The sequence below is a fragment of the Mirounga leonina genome, unplaced genomic scaffold, assembly GCF_011800145.1.
Source record: "Mirounga leonina isolate KUSES-001 unplaced genomic scaffold, KU_Mleo_1.0 Mir_154, whole genome shotgun sequence".
NCBI lineage: Eukaryota > Metazoa > Chordata > Mammalia > Carnivora > Phocidae > Mirounga > Mirounga leonina.
The window spans coordinates 357,849-367,188 of record NW_023270389.1 but is presented as its reverse complement, the minus strand read 5'-3'; the positions used below and the strand labels follow the sequence as shown (position 1 = coordinate 367,188).

At 50.8% G+C, this 9,340-nt stretch overlaps 1 protein-coding gene across 2 annotated transcripts in view; it reads left to right on the top strand.

Annotated features, from left to right (window-relative positions):
• The first annotated feature begins 1,374 nt into the window (after positions 1-1,374).
• The window catches only part of GATAD2B (GATA zinc finger domain containing 2B), a 91,420-nt gene continuing 83,454 nt past the window's right edge, over positions 1,375-9,340 (top strand). The window contains exon 1 of one of the 2 annotated variants that reach the window (XM_035009635.1): positions 1,375-1,544. The gene's annotated coding sequence lies outside the window, so the exon portion shown is untranslated. Of the gene's footprint in view, positions 1,545-1,985; positions 2,110-9,340 lie in introns of those variants that run through there. The other variant, XM_035009634.1, reaches the window with a different exon arrangement.

Here is a 9,340-nt window from a genome sequence, read left to right as displayed (position 1 = left end):
CCATCAATGCTAGCTTCAAAAAGAAAACAAACAAGCAGGTAGTCTGCAGAGGGAATCGTCAGGTCCACTAAGACAGTGGCCTCACACTTGTCTTCCCTGGAGTTTGATCACTCCAGATTGAAAGTCCCCTCCACGGTCTGACTTTAATTCTGTCGAAAGGTATTTTCTCAGGCTTCACTAGTATCTTCGTCAGGCTGGCATCTTTAACCACCACGCTTCCCCTTCTCCTCCCAGCCCTTGAAGAACGGCTCGTCAGGCAGCAGAGAACGCACTGGAGTGATACTGGGCAAAGCAGCAGGTTAGGGAAAGAGAGCAGTGATTTTTCTGTCCCAATTACTGCTATGTCCCCAGCACATAGAGGGGTGTCTGGTAACACGATGGGCCCTCTGTCTTGTGTGTTAAATAAATGAGTCCGTGAAAGCATTAACATGAGAAATGATTTTCCGTGCAGGCAAGGCAGGTACAAGTCGAATACCAACGGAAGCTGAATTTAGGACTGAGGGAGTGAAACGGTTACAAAAGCGCGGAAAACTCATGACAGTTACTGTCATGCCTCTTGAGTGCTTACTGTGTCCTTGGCACTGTCCTCAACATTTTAAATGTACTATCTTATAATCCTCACTATTCCCTCTGAGCTGGGCACTCTTCTCCATCATTCCCGCTTTACAGATAAGGGGACCGGGGCACAGAGAACAGAGGTTGGGTCACTCGCACCCAAATCATGCAGCCGGTAAGCGGTAGCGCCGGGGTCCAAGCCCAGGCAGGCTGCCTCCAGAGACCGCGTTCTTCCCGCGGACACTGCAAGAACCAAACAAGGCTTCCACCCGCTTACGGGGACATGGGGCCGGCCGTGTGTGTGTTCAGGGCGCACCTGTCTTCACGTGGCCCCTCCGCCCGCCGCCCTGCACGGCGCGACCCGCACAGGATCCGCGCACGCCGTAGCGCTTCTGGAGCCCGGCAGTTCTGGGTTCAAAGCGCCGCTTTCTCACTAATGCGCCGTCTGACCTTTGCAAGTTACTCAACGTTTCTGAGCCTGCGTCGTGATCTAGCGGGTTCGGAGTTCAGCGGTGCCACTCATCGTGGGCAACTCCGGGCACGTCGTGAGGTCCGCACCACGGCGGCGGCCGGGTCCGCCGCTAGCGCCGGCCCCTCCCTGACACGCCGGCTCTGCGGGGCCGGGTCCCCGCCGCCGGCGCTGGGCTCGGCCGCACCCCGCTCCGCGCGCCCCGCCAGACCCCGACGCCGCCGCCCCGGCCGGGCCGCCGCAGGGCCGCGCGGGGCCCCACGCAGACCAGGAAGCCCGGGGCCTGCGGCGGACGCGGGCAGGCCACGCCCCGCGCAGACCGCGAGGCCCGAGCGCCTACGGCCACTGCCGTCGTCAAATTCCGGGATTCTGTCGCGACGAGCCACCACCCAACGCAGAGCCCAGTGCCGCTCGCCAGCCTCCATCTTTGGAGTCGGAAGAATGAGAGCGGGCCGAGAGGGAATCCCAGTTTGGGGATACTGGGGTACGGCGGCTGCCTGGGGACCAAAACGTCTCTAAGGTAAAGTTGCAGCCCGAAGCGATTTTTTGACCCCCGACACTTAATGGGCTGCTGAAGACCCGGATGTGTCTGGGACTGGCCGAGGTACCCATTAACGCGCCCCCGCTAGACCATCCCCCTCCTCCGCTTAGGGTTGGGTACTATGTACGCCAATCATCACTTCTCCAGCCACTCACTCTTCAAGGGTGGGGTGTAGTCCCGGCATCCCGCCTCCTATTGGTGTGGCCGAGAAGAAGAGGGCGGGGAGGCCGGCTGAGGGCGCCCAATGGGCGTCGTGGCGTGTGGGGAAGGCGGAGCCGAGGCGCTTGGCAGCTGCCCAATCAGCGTCCTTGTTTGTGTGGTGCCGCCGCCGGTGCAGCCGCCGCCGCCGCCGCCGCTGCCCCCCGTCTGTACCGCAGTGTCTGCTCCGCCCGCCCGCCCCGGCCCGGCCCGCCCCCCTCCCCCACCCCCGCCCCCGGTCCCGTCGGCGGGGCCCGGAACCCACTGTGCCGTCGCCTCCCTTTTTCGACGCCTCCGCCGCCGCCTGAGGAGGCGAGCTCGCCGGGAGTTACACCGCCACCGCCAGGTGAGGAGCTTTGGCCTAGGCCCGCCTGGCCGCCCGCCCGCCCGGCCGCCCGCCCGGGGGCGGCGAGCAGCGAGGACGGGAGGGAGCCGGGAGGAGGCGGCGGTGGCGGAGGTGGGGGAAGGGAAAGGTGGAGGGCGGGGGAGGGGAAGCGCCCGCGAGCCGACGCCCGCCCGCGCGCCCCCGCCTCGCGTCCCCCTCCCCCGCCCGGCCCCGCGCGCCCCCGCCTCGCGCTCCCCTCACCTCGTCCCCTCCCCCGCCCCGCGCGCGCGCGCCCCGGCCTTTCCCTTCGGCCTCGCGCGCCCCCGCCTCGCGTCCCTCCGTTGCTTCTGCTTTGACTCCTTCTCGCCTCCCGCGCGCCCCGTTTCCCCCGCCGTCCCCGCTTCCACTCCCTGCCTCCCGCCCGCCATGCTCCCCTCGGCTCCTCTCTAGCGCCCCCCCGGCTCTCCGCCCCCGGGGTGCCCTCGCGGATGTGGGGGCCGCTCCCCGCGCGCGGTCCGCGGTCCGCCGGCCGCCGGGACCCGCGGGGGGCCCTTCGGGCGCCGGGAGCGCGGGGGAATTCTCTTTATTGGGAAGGGATCGGGAGCGCAGAGCCGTGCGCCTTTATTCCGTCGGCCTGCGGTCGGAGACGGGGATGGTGTCCGCCGGGGTGGGCGCTGCTCTTCGGGCGACCCCGGCGCCCGTTTCCTCGGCGGGGCTCCTGGGGCGCCCCGGACGCGCCCCCCAGTTCAGTGCCCGGGCGTCGACGGAGCTGGGACTGGCCCTTCCGCACCGGAGCGGGGCTTAGCGTACTTGCTGCCCCTGCTCGCAGCGACGCCGAGGAGCTGGCCGCCCCTGTGGGGCCGTGCGCCGGCCCGGGACAGCTGCCCCCGGGGAGGCACGCTCGCCTCTTCGGGCTCTGCCCCCCGCAGACGCGCGATGTCGGCTCGCGGGGCTGGCGCGGAGGTGGAGGCGGCGGCGGTGGTGGGTGGCATGTGCCAGTGAGCCGAGCTGGCCGTCGGCCTTCCCTCCTGCTGTCATCCGCGGAGTCAGGTAGCCTCCCCAGAGCGAGTTTTCCCGTTTCCGATAAATGATTAATCGGAGGGCTTTTGTGTGCGTGGGAGAGAGCGGGGAGACGCTCACGGTGTTTCCGCGAAGGAAGGGAGCAGTTGCCTTCAGGCCAGACTGCAACAGAGATTCGGACTAGCAGCAGCCGGGGTAAAGGCAGGTCTCGCAGAACCATGTCGAAGAGCTGACGCTTTTGAGTTTTTGGAACGTTTTTATTTATAAAAATTTAGTTTTTGGATAGGTGGTGCGTGCGGGTGATTCAAAGTGAGATCTTCCCTCTCGCTTCTCCAGTCGTCTAGCCCCACTCCCCGTTCACTGATTTCTGATTGTTTTCTGGCAGCAGCGTGTCTACATGTTGGAGATTAAGCGAACTTTTGCGTTTTCTTTGATGCACTGACCTAAACTCTTCCTTGAGGTCTGACTCCTATTTTTGGGGTCAGAGTGATCTTGCCAGAGTATTGTTCTGGAGCAGCATTTCTGTCTGTGCTTGATTGGTAAGGAGGCTACTTCTGGAGCTCCTAAAGGTGGTGCGAGGGAGAGCCTCGATGTACTTTAAAGGAAGGCCCGCATCTTTTGGAAGTAACTGCTTTTTTTGTAACTGATACTTAGTCTCTCTTTGGGGATGGACTGGGTCCAGGAGAGTCTTTCCTTGGGCTTTTTAAACAGGTAGGTTGTATGAATAATGAGTTAGTGGGAGTACTGATCTGCTAGTGCTGTCTTCCATTTTTAGAGGAATACAATTTTTTAGTCTAGAGGCAGTTGTAGTCCTCATGGTAAGGAATGGAGCAGATAAATATTCATCAGTAGGAATCAGAAGGCCAGACCTGTAGGCTGAGTGACCCAGTTTGAGAAGAGGGGAGGCTTATGGACTTTTGTCCTGCTTATTCCTTACTTAGAGAACACTTTCGATGAAGTGAGAGGAATTTGTAGCTGACAGCAGCATCCATCTTTATGACACTGGTTTGCCTCCCCTGCGTGTGATGTCTGTTAACTTCCTGTTTAGAGGCAGTCCGAAAAGGGTCAGAATAGAGGCTGCACTCAGATGCTTGTCTAGGAACGGCTTTGACCAGGTTCCCTGATCAGCCCTTCAAGTCTGAGTTCTGGCAGTAACTTTTACTGCTGTGTTTAGCATAAGGCCATGGGTGTTGGGAGGGAAGATGTGAAAAATTTTTTCTGAACCTCGTAGTCTTAAAGTATATTCAAAACCTGTGTGCTGCCCCCTTTCTTTCTTTCTTTCTTGGACAAATGTTTCCAATCCTCCCCACACACATACCTTTTTTTTTTTTTTCCTTTCCCTGGCTTGGCCTGGCCAGACCTTCAGGTTGGATTTTGGTTACAGAACAGCAGAGTGGGGGTGGGAGGAGGGTGTCACTGTGTCAGTAATAGTATCCTGATCGAATGCTGGGACCCCTGGATTCATCCTAGCTTTCAGCAGTATGTTGTATGTAAACCAGGCCTCTTGCTTCAATTTACTGTTTCTTCCTTATCTTCCCCACCCACCGAGCTGGAGCTGCATGTGTAGGGGAACAGCAGTTGTGCTGTCCTGGTTTCTAGACTCTGGAGTATATTCCATGTCAGCCAACCCATTGGGATAAGCATGTTCACCAGCAGCCCCCCTGCACTCAGAATGCTTGTTGTTTGATTAAAACAACTGCTAGAGAAAGTGTAAGATTTGACCCTTAACTAGGACCAAGGAATTTTCTTTCCTAGACCTTTTACAGTACTTAAAGCCGTGCATCATCATGTATCAAGGCACAATAGCCAGGCATTTTCTGAATCAGTTGGGAGGGGAGGGGAGGGGAGGGGAGGGAGAAAAAAAAAAAGACACACCCAGATTGACTATAAATCTAGCCCTGGCGTAAAGCTGTCCATTTCTTGCTCAGGAAAAGATCCAACCTATGAGACAATGCCACACAAAGTTGCAGTTCCCCTGCATTGGCTGAGCTTGGGAAAAGATACATAAGGAAGTTTGGTTTTTGTTGAAACGGTGTGCCTTTTAGGGGGAAACCTTCTATTAGCTGTATTGTTTGGTGTATGTATCCTCAGTATCCCTGTGATACTTTCTGTAGGTACTGGTTGGGGATCTTGGTGGCTCCAGAGTCCATGAAGCAGAGAGACTCCTGTACCTGTGTAGTAATGATGAAAGCATTGAAGAATAGATCTGATTTGAAATGCTCCCTCTTCATGTTCCGTTTTTTCTTTTCAGGGATATCTGAAATATTCCTGTGTGGTTTTGAGTTCATTCAGTAGGAAAGGAGTGACCCAGGGTCATTAAAGAGCTAAGCTTGGGGCGCCTGGGTGGCTCAGTTGGTTAAGCGACTGCCTTCGGCTCAGGTCATGGTCCCAGGGTCCTGGGATCGAGTCCCGCATCGGGCTCCCTGCTCGGCGGGGAGTCTGCTTCTCCCTCTCCCCCTGCTTGTGTTCCTGCTCTCGCTGTCTCTGTCTCTGTCAAATAAATAAATAAAATCTTTAAAAAAAAAAAAAGAGCTAAGCTTGTCTACTTCTTAGATGGTATGTCCCTCAAAATCCTCTAATCTTTATTGTTGCCTTAAATTGGCCATTAACTGGCAAGAAACTACAGGAGTTTTGGGTTATAGTACCAAAAGCAACAGATGAATAAGAACACATTTTGTTACTTTTGAGGTATGAAACCGGTCAAATCCCAGACCTTAAAGTTATAATAACTGCAGAAACTTCTTTGACAACATATAAACTTTTGTTATTAATACTAACTAGTAAAGCATTAACAAAAATGACAGTACCTCCACATTCCCGAGCCATTCTCTTTTTGCTTTTCACATCTGAATGGTATACATTTTTAAAATAATTTAGGTTACCGTTACATGAACCTGAAAGTCATGCATTAAGCCTCCTGATCAAAGCTTTCTTGATCTTGTCTCGTTTTGGGGGAAGGTGGAATTTTTTTTTTTTTTTAAAGATTTTATTTATTTGAGAGAGTGAGCGAGAGCATGAGAGGGGAGAGGGTCAGAGGGAGAAGCAGACTCCCCACTGAGTGGGGAGCCTGATGTGGGACTCGATCCCGGGACTCCAGGATCACCACCTGAGCTGAAGGCAGTTGTTTAACCAACTGAGCCACCCAGGCGCCCGGAAGGTGGAATTTTGAATTACCCAAAATATAGGCCAGAATGTCACTGGGATTTAGATTAGACATCAGAATTAATAAATTCCCATTATAGTTGTGAGGGATTAGAAATGTTAACCAGAGAGTTAGTGCATCTCTTCCTAGAAAATATTTACGGAGTTAGCTGTTTGAGAGCATTTAAATTCAGACTTCCTGGGTGGGAGGTTGTAGGGCTAGTAAGTGGCAAATTGGAATAGTAGAACACAGGTGTAGAGAATCTAGAAATCCTGAGTCAAATCCTAGTTTTGCCATTTATTAGCTATGATTTTGGATAAGGCTTCTAATATTTTTTCCCCATCCTACCCACCCTCGTCAGGCTCCTAATTTTTAAATTCCCATTTCTCTCAGAGTAAAAGTCTGTTCTTACAGTGGCCTGTAGGGTCTTGCATGATCTGCGCTTCCCCGCCCCTTCTCTGTTGATCTCTGTCATCCTTCCTCTTGTTTACTCCATTCCAGCCACCTTGACTTGTTTCTTAAATACATCAGTCACACTCTTTATCTTAGGGCCATTGCACTAGCTATTCCCTCTGTGGGAAATAGCTAGTTTTTCCCACAGAGATAATACAAATGATTAATTTCTTTACCTTCAAGTCTTTGCTTAAGTCACCTTTTCAGTGAGATCTCTTAAAATTGTGCCTTCAACTCTCACCTCTCACTCCTGATTTTTCCATGCTCTATTTTCTTTTTTTACAGTGCTTATGACATATTTGTTACATTTATTGCTTTTTTAATTTAAATTCAATTAGCCAACTTACAGTACATGTTTAGTTTCAGATGTAGAGTTCAGTAATTTATGAGTTGCTTATAACACCCAGTGCTCATCACATCAGGTGCCTTCTTTAATGCCCATCATCCATTTACCCCATTCCCCCACCCACCTTCCCTCCAGCAACCCTAAGTTTGTTTCCTATAGTTGAGTCTCTCATGGTTTGTCTTCCTCCCTCTCTGTTTACTTCCCAGTTTTCCCTCCCTTCCCCTGTGATTCTCTGCACTGTTTCTTGAGTGAAACCATATGATAATTGTCTTTCTCTGACTTTTATTGCCTTTTTTAAAAAGTTTATTTATTTAAGTAATCTCTATACCCAGCGTGGGGCTCAAACTCATGACCCTGAGACCAAGAGTTGTATGCTCCTCCAACTGGGCCAGCCAGGCCCCCCCGCCTTTTTTTTTTTAATGTTTATCGCTTATTGGTTCCCCTTCTATGATACAAGGTCCACAAAGGCATGGATTTATTTTGGTGTTTTAATGCCTGATACAGTACTTGATATGTAGTTAATAATAAATATTTGTTGATCAAATAAGAATAATAACTGTTTTCCTAATCTCATGGTTGTTTATAACAAAAGTAGGAAATGTGATTAACATAATATGGGATTTTAAAGTGTGAATTTTGAAGCGTCATACAAATTATGATAAAATTATTGCCTTCCCATTGAAATGGTAAATAACACTTGTTATTCAGAAAAACCTTCATGTTTTCACATAGATTATCACATCTCTCCTAAACTCCAACCTCTTGTTGCCAGTTTTCTACTGTGTGCTGGACATACCCACTTCTGTATTCCATTGGTACCTCACACTCAGCATTTTCTTTTTTTTTTTTTAAAGATTTTATTTATTTGACAGAGAAACACAGTGAGGGAACGCAAGCAGAGGGAGGGGGAGAGGGAGAAGCAGGCCACACTCAGCATTTTCATCATCAGCTCCCCTTCTGTGATTCACTGAGTCACCTACGCCAGAAATGGGAGCACCGTTGTCAGTTCTTTTTTATCTATTACTTTCTGAATATTTCTGAACTGGTACCTCTGTTTCTATTGCTGGTCTCCTGGTTCAGGCCTACAACTCTTATTTGGGAGGTTGCCGGGGTCTCTTATAGTTCTCTTTGTTTTTAGTTCTGTTGCCTTTTAAACTCTCAATCGTATTAGCTTCAAAATGGTCTGAATAGAGATCTGATTGTTCTCTTGGCCTTTCTCAAAAGTATTCAATAGTTTCCTATCGTGGAAAGGTAAAATTTAAATTTTGCACAATATTCAGGCCCTGTAATCTTGGCTTTTGCCTTTCTATCCGGCCTTACATTTCTCCCTTACAGTTTATACATGAGCAGATACAGTTCTAGTTCCTAGATCAGCTTCCAGGTCTCATCTCAAATGCTACTTTCTGGGAAGCCTTCTCCTGACTTTCCCAGAGAGACTTAGATTTGCTTTCTTCCTTGATCTCACTCTATAAATGTTGTCTCCCGGCAATGGTCTGTAAACATCCTGAAAGATACCATGTCTTTTTACTATTGTGTCTCCAGTGCCTAGCATGGTACCTGTCATCTGAAAGATATTAAAGATACGAATATGAGAAAATGTTGCATACATTTAGAAGGTACCCCTTTTGTTATGTTTCAGGGCAGAAGAACAAGGTTGGAGTCCTTGCTCGGCCATTTATCATCTGTGTGACCTTGGCTGAGTCCTTTGAAGCCTTCAAGCCATAGTTCCCTCACCTTAGAAATGGGGATCGAGAACTGCTTTATCTCTTTCACTAGATTTCTGTGTCAGTCAAATGAGGCTGTACGTAAAGGTGCTTTATAAACTGTACAATTGTTAATTATTATGTGCTGACACAAGCTAAGCTTCCCTCACAACTCCTTTTTTCTTGTTCATATTGAAGTGAGGCCCCCCTTTTTTTTATCATTGAAGCCATAAAATACTCTTCTGCAACATGTGTTCTGTTCATAGCCATTTTCATCAGTATGTGTGATGTACTCCTGTATGTCATCTTAAATGTGGAAGATTTAAAGACTTTCCCAGTATCCCAGTGGATAAAAAAGGTTGCAAAATCCTGGAAAGTTACCCTTCTCAAGGAGTGTCTCAGTCATGAATTGTGTGATTTTTTCTCAGATTTTTAAAAAAGATTTTATTTATTTGGGAGAGAGCAAGCAAGCACAAGCTGGGGCGGGGAAAGAGGAGCAGAGGGAGAGGGAGAAGCAGGGAGCCCTATGTGGGGTTGGATCCCAGGACCCTGAGACCATGACCTGAGCCGAGGGCAGACACTTAACCC